The 15215-nt window shown below is 39.2% G+C and overlaps 1 protein-coding gene and 1 pseudogene across 3 annotated transcripts in view; both read left to right on the top strand.

The window, feature by feature from the left end:
- epha10 (EPH receptor A10) overlaps window positions 1-15215 on the top strand; it is a 166779-nt gene that overhangs the window by 24828 nt on the left and 126736 nt on the right. The window lies entirely within an intron of this gene.
- On the top strand, window positions 9836-12791 carry LOC146363242 (uncharacterized; annotated as a pseudogene).

Raw genomic sequence — 15215 nt, 5'->3', positions numbered from 1 at the left:
CCTTTTGATATCTCCCGTCTTCCCTCCATCCGTTCTTTCCGCTCTAGCCATCTATAACATGACCATAAGCGTCTGTGGCAGATGAAGGACCTACTTCATGGAACCAACTGCTCCCTGGAGTCCAGAGTGAGGAAGTTAACCCAGTGGTGACTGTAAGACATATTGGTAACAGTTTATAGTAAATTGTGCGTGAAGTAAATGATGCCAGACTGTGATTCTCAAAGGTTATTATATAGTCGTTTAGCAGAAACGAATAGCACATATAAGTAGTCACATACATTACCTCCATCTTTATACTGAAATTGAAAAGCATAAAAGATAGACAGTAACAAGTAAAGCCTGGTTTCAAAATCCCTAATTTAAATAGTTTAAACTTAACTGTATTATGGATCCAGTCATCACTCTTCACTCCTTTAATTTTCTTACAAACTCCAATCCGTGGTCATGTGATGGTTGGTTAGGTTTTCTTCCCATATCAAAGTTGTTTATAGCCATCGGTGTAAGTGCTAAAAGGCGTGAACAAATCCCTCACTCAATCCATCATCCCTGAATTTCATTTGGGGGTACAAAAAGCGTGGAGGTTTTCTGGTGTGTAAAATGAGGTGTACATACATTTGATTAAATTACCCTATGCTGCTGAGTGTATCTTGATTGGCTCGTGTGCAGTTTCACCGTGCCGATGCAACCCCTCACTCAATAGGCTAAAGCTTCTGGGACTGTGACCTTTGAGCTCTGTGCCTGATGCTGTGATTGTTCGATACAAGGTGTTGAAGGTACATTTAGCGGTCAAAAGAGATGACCTTTCCCTTTTAACCTGCACAGGGCACAACACCAGCTGCAGGCCCTGACGCCTGATTTAGAAAAGCAGCAAAGTGTTTGTCTGTGTGCTGCTGTGATACTTTAATGCACAAAAACAAGAAGTGGACTTTCTTAGCCTGTTTTAGTATTTAATGTGACAAAAATGCCAAATGTCTGTCTTCATCTTCTAATAACTGAAGGTTTAAGTGGTTTTTATGTTAATTAACAAACTTTTTTTTAAATCCACAAGTCACTTAAATTTAATTGCAAAACATTCATTTGCAAGAATGACATGATTATTTTTAAGTTATTGTTTCTAATATGAGACCATTTAGTCATATGACAGTTCTGTGGTAAATATTTAGTGTTGTTTATGTATAAACCCGACCTGGTTATGGAAAGGATAAAAGTTTCAGTTAAATGTATGGAAGTCATTGAGTTTCAATGATGTTTTTTTGTATTTATTTGTTAAAAGAAAGTGCAAAAATCTACCTGGTACCAGTTACCCTTACTTAAATTACATGTAACTATGTCTTCTATATTTTGAGAACATTACAGATAACAGAACCCAGATTCTGTGTACGTGCCACTTTTTTTTAAAAATTAGACCTACTTGTGTATTTTTAAAAGGCCAACCTCTCAGACCTATTAGTCAGGACTGGTTATGGAAATGCTGTTTCTGAGTAAATATTCCATGTGTGCATGATGAGTGGGAGCTGAGTTGTCATGTTGATGAACTATAATTGCCCGGGGCCCCATCTGCAGATTTTATCACTCAACACATCGCTTCTCTTGCTAACCACGTCTGTCCTGAGGACATGGTTTTGGCTCGTTTACCTCACGTATCCATGCATGTGTAAACCAACATGGGAAGCGATATGCACTCAAAACTAGTCTGTGTCCGTGTGTGTGTGGTCATGGTACATCTTCTGAATGAGATAATGGACTGATATAGGTAAACACGTAGCTGTGTGAATGACTTTATACACTTCCATCAAAATTAAACAAGGAGCTAAACTCTTCTCGGGTTTATCATGCTTAATTATGCCAAAAAAAAAAAGTATAAATTAGAGTTCACTCACTGCACATATACATCATATTGGAGATTTTTGTGTTGTTATTCCATAGCAGAAATGTAAATACAGCGGCCCCCAACCCCCGGACCGCGGACCGGTACCAGTCCGTGAGTTGTTTGGCACCAGGCCGCGAGACTGGAGGCTTGAGTGTCAAATTTGTGGTTTTCAGGGTTTTTATTGTTAACTCAGTTTCCCTGTGTGTGTGTTATTAATAAATCTTCTTTTTTTTTGGGTAGCGGTGCTGGTTTTATTTTGTTGTATTTATCCACGACACCTTAAAGGCCAGTCCATGAAAATATTGTTGGACATAAACCGGTCCGTGGCGCAAAAAATGGTTGGGGACTACTGGTCTAATATTACAGGGACTGCAGACAAACTTTAGCAGTTTTTTCTGTGGTCAGAAATTTAAAAGGCCACCAATTTAAAAAAGAAAAGAACCTTTTTACTAAATATTCAGCTCATGTTATTTATTTTTGTTGTCATATGCAAGAGTTCCCTGGATTTTTTTTTACCAAATTTCATCAGGTTTTTGGAACTAAAACGGCACCAATTTCCAAAACTGAAAAAGCTTCCATTCAGTCTTCAGTCCAATAATCAACTAACCAAGTGTCTTACCGTGTACCCACAACTGTATCCTACTATGACAGACAACAAACTGATAATTTAAAATGGCAAGCTGAGAAAAAGACATCCTTGTTTCCTGTGGTGTATTCTCACCACTTGGTCCTTCCAGTTGAATCAGCAGCTGCCGCAGGCATTAGCACCCAGGGAAGTGTAGTAACAGTGGCCCTGTGGTTAGCAGTTAGAGGAAAACAAGTAATTAGCCCTGATAATTAAATCCAGTAGTCAGCTTGTCAGCTCAGGCTGTAGAGCCAGTCTTGCTTTGCTGTCCATTTGCATAAACATTAGAATTGGTTCGTACAAAAATGAGGAATTAGCCGATTAATTATGTTCTATTATCTGCCCGGCGATAAGTAAATAAACAATATGCTGTGGAGAAATGAAATGGGATAATGGCTAGTGGGAGGATGAAGAGGAGGAGAAAGGCAGGGTTGTGGCGCTTAACAAACAGTGGTACAAATGAGGAACATAAGCTGGCTGTGCCCTCTCGCCGGACTGGAACGATTTTTTTTTAATTTGCGTGTGCGCTTGTGATTTAAACTGTTCATTTCTGCCCTGGCGTGTTTACACCTATTGTTTGTGAAAATCAACTTTGCGTGTGTGTGTTTGCACAGACACATAGTGTGCACTTTCCTGGTTTTGCATTCTGTCCTGTTGGGTTCTTGTTTACCCAAGGGGGGAGTCATCAGTAAGGGAAGTGCTCTTTGTCTCTCATTAGAGCAGCTCTTTGATTTCATTAATTACTGACCTACTGCTGCTGCTGCTGTGGTTTGGCATAATCTGGCATTCTAACCGCTCACAGCTTTCTGCTGCTGCTCCACTGTGCATTATTTATTTATCGCCTTGGCTTGATAATTGATAATCATGATTTCCCAGGGAGTCCTCTTTTGGTTTGTGTATGCATGTGTTTACTTGTGTGCTTATCAAAAATGGACCGCTACCTTTTTATGTCCCCAGATTTCTTTTGTTGTTGTTTTTGGCTTCTTTATATTATAGTGAGTGCAGCACATCTCTCGTGGAGCAGCCGGCTCGATTCTTCTGATGAGCTCCCATCTGATATGACTGTAACATCACCAGCTGCACAACAAGATCATTACAGGGTCATTACAAATGAGCTCGTTGTCCCTGTGCTCATACACAAACTTGGGAAGCTCTTTAAAAGATAAAAACTACTTGTGGTGGAATTTGCATGAAGAGAACTCACCTCACATACAAGCACTGATTGAAGATTTCCACTTATTATTCAAATTGGTTTTCCTTTTCTTTCTTTTTTTTAACCTTTTACCTCCACAGTCTAAACCAGTATTCAGCAAAAAGGACCAACATGCCCTTCAAATTACATTTTAAAAATACCTTATTTAATCTATATGATACAATTAGTTATTCATTCATCCTTTTTTTGGTGACTTCTGCAGATGGTTTCTAGTCTACCAATCTAACATTGTCTCTAAAACCCTGTAGTTCTAGCCCTGCCTACTGTTTAGTTCCTTGGAATTTCTACTTCTGCAGATTTCCTGCTGTGTTCCTTATGAAGGCAGTCATGCAGTGAATGCACGAAATTAGTTAAAATCTTTTCTTTTTTGTAATATTCCATCTCACATCTGATTTAATCATGTCCCATCCCTGCTGTCCTTAATCACTGTTCAATAGTATTTTGACAGACTCGTGTCAGAGTTGAACACTGGTCTGTTTTTCTGGTCTATTGACTGCTATGACCAGCGTTTTTTATCACTCACTCTTCTCTCTGCCCCTGCCTAGCGGTGCTAGTTATGGAGCATATCGACTGATTGGCTGTCCGGCCCTATCGATCCCTAAGGTCACACTGCTGGTTATTGACGAATAGTCCCGCAATAGCTACCTTCCCTCCTTCCATCATCCTCTCCCTCCATGCTACTCTCTTGTATTTTCTTACTTCTCTGCTCTCCATTCACCTTGCTTAATCTATCACTCACCTCATTTCATCTCCAGTGCCTCCTTCTCCTCCTGCTTTTCCCATTCATTTGTCTGTCTGTCTACCCTTCTTTCCCCTTATCTCTTCAGTGTCGTGGCTGCTATCGCTCATCGATGCAGCAGAGATCGATCCCGAGGATAATGGGTGCTTGGCCCGCAGGGAGCCAGCATTGGCTGTGTGGGCCCATAGATGTGGCACTGACACAACTCAGATGATAGGAACACAGAGTACGGATGAATTGCCGGTGTGCAAAGTGAGGCTGTGATGTCACTCAAGGTAAAGAGGAGGAAGAGAAGGGGACAGAACAAGAAGACACAGAGCAAGAATCAAAGAGTAGAGGTTTGGTAAGAAGTGTATGCCGGAGGGCAGCTACAAGACACATGAGGTGGCTTTTGGGGAAAAGAAAAGACAAGACAGGACAAGGCAGTAAGAAAGAATCAAGCTGCAGGATCCCCGAAGCTGCCAGAGCACTGACTTTTTTAGTGGACTGCTGAATTATATAGCAGTGGTTAGAACAGAATAAGGACAAAAGGCCCTTGATGGAGACGGGATGACCTACGAACACACATAACAACTGGATGATTATATCACTATATTACTAATGTTGTAAGAGGATAATTTAGCAGTATTATCAAGCTTAAGGGATTAGTACATCCAAACCACATGACCAATTGACATACCACAGCAGGTTTAATACAACTTTTCCAGTGAGCCATCGTGCACGATGCCTAAACAGAGAAGGACTATGAGTGATGTTATCAATTACACTCGTGTTTACCCTGCTGGTATATAGCAGTATAGTTTGTTTTGATTTTTTCTGGTGAGAAAATTTGAATGTAACATGATAATCAACAGCAGATTGGGGACTGTTTGTATTGGAACTGAGCAGAAATTGAGTCAGTAAGCTTTTAAATGTTTCAATATGTTCCTGGTTGTTACTAAAGACTGCAGTTTGTTGTAGTAGAATGGCTGGCTTGTTCAAAAATTGTTTTTTTCTTTTTTAATGAATTGCATCAGGGAAGCTCACAATCTAAAAATAGGCTCAACCAGCAAGCGTAAAGTTAAGGTTAATGGCGGTACATGGATCAGTCCCCTCGTACCTACTCACCAGACCACTAATGCACATGCATTAACCCAGTTTACCTACTGCCCTGTCAAAACAATATACTCCTGTCATGGCCTTAAGAAAGATATGATTTTTTAATTGAGTTGATATAAAGCACACAGAAGCAAATGTCTTTTATGCATTACTGCTTATAGAGAGAGGGTTGAGTAAGGTTGACACTGTTTGTGTGTCTTTGGTCCATATACATCCAAATATGTGTCTGTGTTTCAGTCATAATACTAAGTAGGGCACAAGAAGAAGAAGAAATAATAACATTTAGTCCATTTTGAATAAAACAAAGCCGAGTCACTGGTTTATATTCATTTGATACATGAGTGCTGCCGGTCACACTGGGATTGTGACATCAGAGCTACCGTAGTCTAACATATGAAGCAAGTCATGACCTAATAACCTAACCCCAACCTTCATGTGTAGGTTAATGTAGGGAAATCAATTTACAGTTTTTATAAAAAGATAGATGTTGTTACTTGTTGCCCTGGGAAAATGATAAAAAGTAAATACTGTAGATATCAGTATAAGGCTATAAGAAGCAGTCCTAAAATGTTTCCCTCTGCAAAGGATTACTTAATCATGCAAATTGCAGGCTGTTTTGGCTAAGTCTGTGATCTTTGAAGTTAAAGCTTGCTTGTTGGTAAAATACATAAATTAAATGTCTTTATTGAGTGTGAGCTGAAACCTGCTTGCCACCCATGCACAACTGGAATTTGTGTCTCTATAAAATATCTGTGGAAGTTTTCTCTAGTGATTTTTGTGTGGCTGCTTTTAAGTGACAGTATGGTATGTTACTGTTTACCTTTGCAAAGCACTCTGTTTGTTTTGCGGTGCACTATGGGAAGAAGGAGAGGGAAAACCAACAGTGTTACCGCTCTGGAAAAGTGTGTTTACATTCAGTTTTAGTTCTGTGGACAGTTTCATGGGTACAGTAAAAAAGAAAAAAATGTTATGTTGATGGTACTGTGCATTAAATTATTTAAGGTGCACATAATGGTTTTCTTTGTGGTTTTGGCTGTATAAGATCGTTGACAGCTCTGCTACACATGCTTCTCACTTTTTCAGCTGTCATCAAGTAAAAAAAACCAAAAAAACAGAGAGAAAGAGCTTCCAGTGAAGCACGGAGGGGGGAAATGAAAGAGTTGAGGAGAGGTGAATTTAGAAGAAGACGACCTAATTTAATCTAAAGTGGTTCTCAAATTGAACCAGAGGGAAAACAAAGTCAGCACAAAACCTTGGAGCTCCGCTTCACTTATGTAACAGCTCTTCCCTCCCCTCATCTCTCTTATGAATAAGCGAGAGGGAGGAATGAAGGGATCAGAGGAGGTAAATGGAAAGACATGAGGAAAGAAAGAATGGAAAAATCAAGGAAAAATTGATCAAAATGGAGAGCAGAAAGACAAATAAAGTGGACAGCAGTAAAAGATGGAGGGAAATGGGTAAAGCATGAACTTTACAAGAGTACTTGCCAGCCAAAAACTTTCTTCCAATTGTCCCAATCACGTCTCTGTTTTATTTCAGTCTTTCAGTGTTTTTTTTCCCCACTCTTTGTTGCACAGACATTAAAGTATAAGGCCCAGGCAAGCTGTGTTAAAGCCCTGAATGAGTGTCTAGTTAAATAATGCAGTCTGCTGGCTGGACTGACGAGAGGCTAAAGGAGAAGATGGAGGATGTAGCGGCACACTGCAAAGATACAGGCTTTCATTATTTAAAAGTGCCCTGAACGATTGGCAAGTAAGACATTTCAGCATTAAAAAAAGAAAAAAAAGGCACGGGGTGTAGTAGGAAATGGATCTGGAAAATTTAGGCATTCATTTTTTACAATCCAATCATGCAAGGCACACAAACCAGGTGCACACTCCTACGTTAGTACCTCTGTGAATGTGCATGTAAAAAGACGCATGCACACACACAAACAACAAACATGTTTATGTGCACAGATATTATAACTGTGTTTTGGTGACATTTGAAGCAGACTTTTGCACTCGAAAAATTATGATGCTTTAGTTTGTCACTGCAACATGGGCACATAATTATATGTCTGTGAATATGAGTGTCACAGAGAAAAATAGTGAAGTTTGCTTCTCTGTATTCAATCTGTCAGTGACATTCTAGTTTTTTGTTTTTTTTTTCTTTTTCACAAGTACAAATGTAGCCATCCATGCGTCTACTGATAAAGGCCACTGCAGCTTCTGTTTTATAATTAACTTGTCACCACGTGTAGCCACGTTTTCTGGGAACTCTTATGTTATGCAAGTACATTTAATGCTGGCTCACTGAGTTCCACACTTATGCACATTTAGCGAATGAACGATCGCCTTACCGTTGCTATGTGCACATGTGCTCTATGCTGCTATAATTCTTAAATAATAAACCGCATACCATAAAATGGAATAATGTGGTTACTTTAGTGTCATGGAAAATAATGGATATTACTGATGTTGTATTTTAGTTTAGGTCAAAAAGGCCAGTTCTCAAATATGTTTTTGTCACCAAATTGTATTTTAATAAAAACATCAAGTAAAATTTTTGTTTTACTTTAAGTTTATTAATAATAAGTTGTTGTTTTTTTTGTTTAAGTAGCTACATTTTTTTTCCACCAGAATTGGTAGATGTATACACTTTATTGTGTCTGTTGGTTTCATGTGTCATCTTTACAGTGCAGTATCAGTGTATTATAGAACTCAGTCTTGCAGCTTGCAGAACAATTACTGATGATGTTCAAACGGAAATTATTTAGTGCTCCAAATGCTAATGATACGAACAAACTGTTAACTTGGTTGATTTGGGTTATGGCAGACCTCTGCTGTGCTATGCTGCTCATCTGATGGGATATAAACCCACAGCTCCTGAGTCTGTGATGTTGGAAACATTCTTTTTCTTATTTTGTCATTTTTTTTTCATCTTCTCCCTTCAGTTTGTAAATTTCTACAAGCGTGCTGGTTACCCAGTCGATATTTGTTGTGAAATATTTCTGCTTTTTTTGGCAGTGTTTTCCTTTTAGTGCTGTGACTATTCCTGAAGTGGTCTCTATATTTCTCCCTTCACTAACCACTTTGTCCATCCTTTAAATAGTTCTTCTTGCATGGTCCACTTGTTCTTTTTAAAAGGCTCATCTCTGATAAAAACATGGTGAGACTATACAGCAGTCAAAAAAGAGAAGAAGATACTTTGACTTTTTATGTCATGTACAAATATACAAATAGCTGGATGCATTAAGTTGTGGCATTTACTGTAAAGGCACGTCTGCCAATAATATATCATTCAGTAATTTTCAAATATTTATTTATTTCCTCTGGTTCTGTCAGAGGGCTTTTCCAGTTAAAAGGGAGTTTTTCCTTCCCACTGTTGCCAAGTGCTTGTGTTTTCTCTCTAATATCATATATCAATATAGGTTCTTTATCTTAGAACACTAAATGCTTTGAGGTGATTGCTGTTTTGAATGTATATTTTGAATATATATATATGTATGTATAATTAAAACTGAACTGTAGAAACAGCATTTTTATGGAAAATAATTATGGGGTCAATTTTAACTACTGTTTAACTTCCCTACAATGTATTTTATAAGCTAATTAACAACTGGAAATCACACAATTGTCTACTTGGCCACATGTGCTATAGTCTGTGCTGAGAGTAGTGTAAATGGTGGAATCAAAGCCACTCAAAAAGAAAATGAAGGACACATAATACCAATTCTATATTATTCCATCTTTCTGGCATTGTGCTTCATCTATCTGACATGATACCAGTAGACAGTCAGTATATCCATTGGACTCGCGTCCTGTTCATGCACTGTATGCCGCACGATCCGCTTTGCATGAGTTTGCCTTTCAACTTTGTTGCCAGTTGTTCTCAGCCCTGTAGCTGGAAGCCGCTTTGTTGTAACAATGCGACCCGACAGCACTCTCACCGCCCTCACTATCAATCAAGACAACTAATTACAACCCTACAAAAGAAAATAAATTTCTTTGGCCTCTGTTCTATTTTCCCCTTTGTATGTCTTTTGCTTTGTCACTCGCTTTTGATCTATCAGCATGTTTCCTCCTTTAGTACGGGTCTTTTTATGGTTCTCATTTCTCTTATTTCTCCCCCTTGTGCTTGACTATTGTTTCTTGGAGCTTTGCAACTTTTTTTTTTTTTTTAACCAAAAAAGCAGGAGCAGACATAGCTCTCAGACAGTTGATATTGATTATTTATTACTACAGTCTGAAGAGACCTGTAGACATAAAGAGATATAAATACATGCACATTAGGTTGCACATAGGATGGTGGGGCACAAATAGACATGATCTTTGACCAGGAGACTGGGGTCAAAGTCTCCTGGTCAAAGGTCAAAATCATTTGGTCAAAAAAAAAGATTTATTGTAATTTTGTTTCTCTCCAACGCCACAAGATCTTAATTAAAGTAATATTCATACATAGCCCTCCCAATTGTATAGAGGCTCAAAGTAATTGGATCAACTAGTAAAATTTTAAATGTGTGGATATTTTTTAATACTTGAGTGGAACCCATGGACATCACCAAATGCTGTTTCCTTCCTTGACCTGCCAGGCATTCATGGCAGGCATCTTCAGTTGCTGCTTGTTTAGGGGTCGCTCTGCATTACTCCTGTTTTGTCTCCAATAACTGAAAAGCATGATGTGTTGGGTTGAAATCAGGTGACGGACTTGGCCATTAATGAATATCATTTCTTTTTTTGCCCTTTTGGCATCCTTATTTTCATTTTCTAGCCTAATGATGACCATCTTCAGTTGCATTGACGTCTCTTTTGACCTCCAGAGAATGGTGACCAAATACAAGTTGAACCTTTGGAATCAACTCAAGATTTTTTTTATCAGCCCACTTTGCCTCGATGGTTGTAATTCATAATTAGATATTAGGATGCTCAGTTTATATAGGATACCAGTGGGAGAAGTTCAGGTTTGTCGCAATATGTGATTGTAATTTTCTTTTGGCTCTCGGAGGAGGCGGACGCACTTTTTCTCCTCTCCTCTCCCTTATCTTCCGTGCTTAGTTCTTATGTCCTTGTCTAGTCTCGTGTTTTTTGTATTACTTTCCCTGGAACAGTCTCTCACAGTCTGTTTCTAAAACCTAAAGAGAATTATGGATTTGATCAACTGGTCTCTGAATGCTATTGACACCCTTTTCTCAACGAGAAGTCTGGGCTCGGGAGAGCCCGAGTGCCCTGGAGGGACTTTCCCTGCCGGATACACGATGGACGGGTGGCAGACATGGAGGATCGTGTGCCTGGCGGGACTGTCGATCGAGGACGCTGAGGATATCTACCTATTCGGAACCATGATAACAGGGTTCTTGCTGATCGGAGCTGGCTTGGCCCTGGCTTATCGGAGAATTAAGAAAGCGGAACCGGCTGTTCAAACCCCCCCAAGGCTGCCCGCTGGGATTGAAACGATGGGATGAGGCGCGACTTCTCAGAATGGGCTCACTGAGTGCAGCATGGTTAAGAGCTTGGAGGCGCTTACGGCTGCAGTGAATACTCAGAATAAGACCTCTGAGCGTACATTGGATTACATCAAGGAAAAGTCCACTTAGAACAACACCTCTGAGCGGAAGTTGGATTACATCTTGGAACAGCTAACTGCGGTCGTGAGGTCTCAGAATCTGCTCTTTGAGCAAAAGAATGACAAGACCACGGAACTGAAGGTTAATACCATCATGGAGAAACTCGCGGCTATCCAACGGGAGATTGAGAGACCAGTGTCGGAGTGTTAAAGAACAGCTTGAAATTCTCATGAGTTGTTGCAAAAGAAAAATAACTATCATAATCCGGCTACCCCTTTGGCGCCAGCTGTGGGCTCAAGGCTGGAGCCGAACAAAAACTCCCTGATAACGACTGTGTTGAGTCTGTTCCTTCCCATTCCATGCAAGGCCACCTGGGTTGGCTGGAAGACTGTTTACTTAGCCTGGCAGGGCGAAGGACACTGTCTCAGCTGAACTATGGACACGCACACACAAACATATACTGATACTGATAAGCACTCACTGACGCATCACCCTCCCTACCCCGGATCCAACGCCACCTCCAACGCTTACCTCTCCTCTGATGTGGACATTGGGTCAGCTGGAGGTGCAGTCGAAGATTACAGCGGTCCCAGATCAGATGTACACACTGGAACACTTTCCCATGTTGCTTGTCTGTGTTTATTGTGCTATGGTGTGTTGATATCTGTGCATTCCTGTATTATCCTTTTGTGTTACACATTTCAATGTTTATTCCTCGCTACCTAGCCTGACCTGTCTCCCCAATGTGATGTTTGTGTATTGTATGTACGGTCAGCAAGGTCTGTCATCTCGGTTGTGGGCGAAAGACCTGCAACTGACAAATAAAGGCTATCTCATCTCTCATCTCATCATAATTGTGTAACCTTCACATACATTCATGTACACAGCCACTTGAACTTGCTTAGTTTTAAAATAAAATCACTGGTTCTAATAAGCTGCTTGAACAAACAACCTGTACTGCAGGGCCCCTTTTAAAGTGTGGCAGTGTAATTACTGTAATAGGGTCTCGTTTTCCTGCCTTGGTGCCAGACTATATATTTTTTCTTTTCTTTTTTCTTTTCTCTGCAATTTTTATCCTTTACTCCTTTTTTCCCTCCAAAACACGTTCTGCTTTTGCTGTCTCCCTAACTCACTCAATGACTCTTTTCTTTCATTCCCTAAAGCACACACAAACATGCATAAGCACACACTCGCTTTATTCCTCCTCAAGCTATTTGTCTTAACAGGTGGTCATTCAGATTCAAGACTGGCACTGCAAAAGAGGTAGGAAGAAGGGGAAATAGAAAGGAAAAACTAATAATTATAGGAGAAGATAAGGTAAGGTGGGCATGGAGAGACATGGAGCTTATATACAGTCTTTTGTGATGTTTTGTAAAATATATTTCATTATGTCATTCCGGGCTCTCAAACTGCTTGTGTTGTGAATATATCTGTTCTCGTCCTTTTGTGCGATTGCCCAAAACAATTTCTTTTATAATTTGTAAGAAAACACAGGCATTTTGACTGTACTAGATATGTTCTCACACTTACACACTCGTTAATCATTTAAGTCAAAGTGGATTTCTGAAGTTAATACTCAATCTGCATTTAAAACTATAAGAGGATTAACACTTTAACACCTAGCAGCCAAACCCCCTGCAAACAAAATCACCCTACTACCTTTGTTACAGCCCACCTGGTTAGCACCAGAAGATCATACATGCATAAATCATAATTCTTTAAAGATATTAGATGGATTTAAAATTGCTTTCATTAACTGACAGGATATGCAAACAAAAAAACCCTAAATATTATTTTTGTGCCCAAAGAAAATATTAAACTTTATCATTTTCACCAAACTGCAGATCATGTGCTCAAGTACAGTTTCTTCTCTCACTGAACCAACTGGAAATAAAGTGTAACAAAAAGTACACATAATTAACTGAAAATGAGTTGCTGTACACTCACCCTTTTCTGGAATATTTTACCTTACCAAAGAAAAACAGCTGATTTATCTAACAACACCAATGTCATGTACTTAAACCATTTTGCAGGATGTTTATAAATTCTCCAGATAGCAGGACATCGACCTTTTTTCACACGTCCCCATAATTTTCCTCATTACTGCTTTGATCCTTTGACTGTTCACACAGAGGCTCACACTCATAATTTTTAAAGTTGATAAGAGGCAGGAAAGAGGAGGGAGCGGGATATAGCAATGGACTAAAGGCTCCTTAACCAGAACTGTACAGTGTAGTTATGTGGTATTCAGACTGCAGTGATCACAGTACCCACGCCTGTTTCAAAAATGAAATATCTGTTTCCTTTCCTGATTTTTTAAATTTTTTAATTTTTGGCTTCAGTGACGGACCGTAAACCAAAATTAAAATTGTGATACAAATTTCCACAATTTTGAGTTATTGCATCTTTTCATGTCACAATATGCACCTAATCGTGACCCGCTGCCACAGCTGTTATGCTTTAATTAGAGGCACTGATACAACAAAGAGATGCAAAACCAGCATGATTATGTGACGGAGGCCTTTTATACAAATTATCCGGGCTTTTTGGTAAAAAGCTTTTGGTTAGCTGAGCATCTGTTTAATCATTTTATTAAACGGGATATTGTAATGGTTTAACAATATGCAAATGTAGGATAAATAATCATTTTTGAGAAACGGCTTGGCGTGTGACTTGTGTAAAAGTCTGCTGATTGTTTGAATATTTAAAATTCTTTTTGATTAAAGACTAGCAATAAAAAAAAAAACTGTGATGAAAATGATTATCGGTTACGCTTAGGTTATTTTGTAGCTTATGTTTTTAGAAAGGTACTTTTACCACACTGTGCATGACAAATATGCACTATGTAATGATTGCGTATAACCGTTCACCTCATTATCATTAATGATATATGCAATTGCGTGGTGGACTTTGGAGAGGTAGCAGCCCAAGCTCTTTGCAGTATGTCACATTACTGAAGCTGAAAATTTAATGCCTCTGTTAAGAGGAAAGCCCCATCTGAAGTTCATATGCCCTGCTGTTGGAACTGCTATTATGGTCCTGCCTCCTGGCTGTGTGCTTGTATGTGCATGCTTGTGAACGTTCCCTGACACCATTTGTCACTGAAGGCGGTGTATTTGTCTGTGTACACACTGCGTTTATCTTTTATGTGACTGTTCCTGTTTTTTATGTGGCACCTTATATCCCCATCAATTTATCCATTTTTTTATCTGTCCTTCTCCAGTATTACTGTATTGTTTTCATTGAAGTGTGTGTATATATACATATATATTCTTTTTAAACACTCCCATGTTCCAGTCATGTTCTTTGTCCTTGAGCGACACTGTAAATCCTGTTGAGGAGACTCTTTGCTCCTTCCAGTCTTAAAAAAGACATTTTAACGGTCTTTCCCCTCACTCAAAACTACTTTTCTTCTCATTGGCTGCTGCTTATAAACAGAAGATTTGAACAGCAGGTTGCTTTGCTCTCTTGCTCATGTGTTCTCATTTAAATCCATCCGTCTATCCATCCTCTTCTGCTTATTCAATTCAAACTGAACATTTAGAGCAGTCTGAATCTTGAACTTTCAGCTACTAGGGATTGCTTTGACTCTTTGAAACTGTAACATGATCATCTATATATGGCAAAAAAAAGAAAAGTACAATATAACCCCTTTAAGGTCTTTCTTTGTCTTGATTTCAACCTGTCATATCAACCAGATCTCTCTTGCAAGTCATTAGACTTGTCAGGACCCGTTGACATCATATCTTATAGCAGTGTTTGTCCCTTTTTGTTGGCATCTTTCAACACACTGAATAGTCCCATACAGTTCAACAGGAGTCCCTCTGAAACAGACACCAAGACACCATGGGGAAAAATTCCTCTGTTGGTGTCGTCTCTGTCTTGGGATATGTAACAAGGATGTGTATGTGGTATCCACGACATCTCAAAAGAAAAAGTTTAAAAGGTATTTAATGTTGTGAAAGACTTGCTTTTCAGCCAAGCACTTTTTTTCTTAAACCTAACCGTGTGCGTTTAGTGCGTAACCCAAAAAGGGAACGTTAAAAAGCAAAATGAAAGTGAAAATAAGCCTGTCTCTATCCTTTCCAGGATAGGGACAGGCTTTAGGTTGAAGGTCGTGCGATT

The sequence above is a fragment of the Perissodus microlepis genome, chromosome 22 (assembly GCF_051167445.1).
Source record: "Perissodus microlepis isolate ML-2025 ecotype Zambia chromosome 22, ASM5116744v1, whole genome shotgun sequence".
In the NCBI taxonomy this organism is placed as follows: domain Eukaryota; kingdom Metazoa; phylum Chordata; class Actinopteri; order Cichliformes; family Cichlidae; genus Perissodus; species Perissodus microlepis.
The sequence above is the reverse complement of the archived record's forward strand: the minus strand, read 5'-3'. Positions and strand labels throughout refer to the sequence as shown.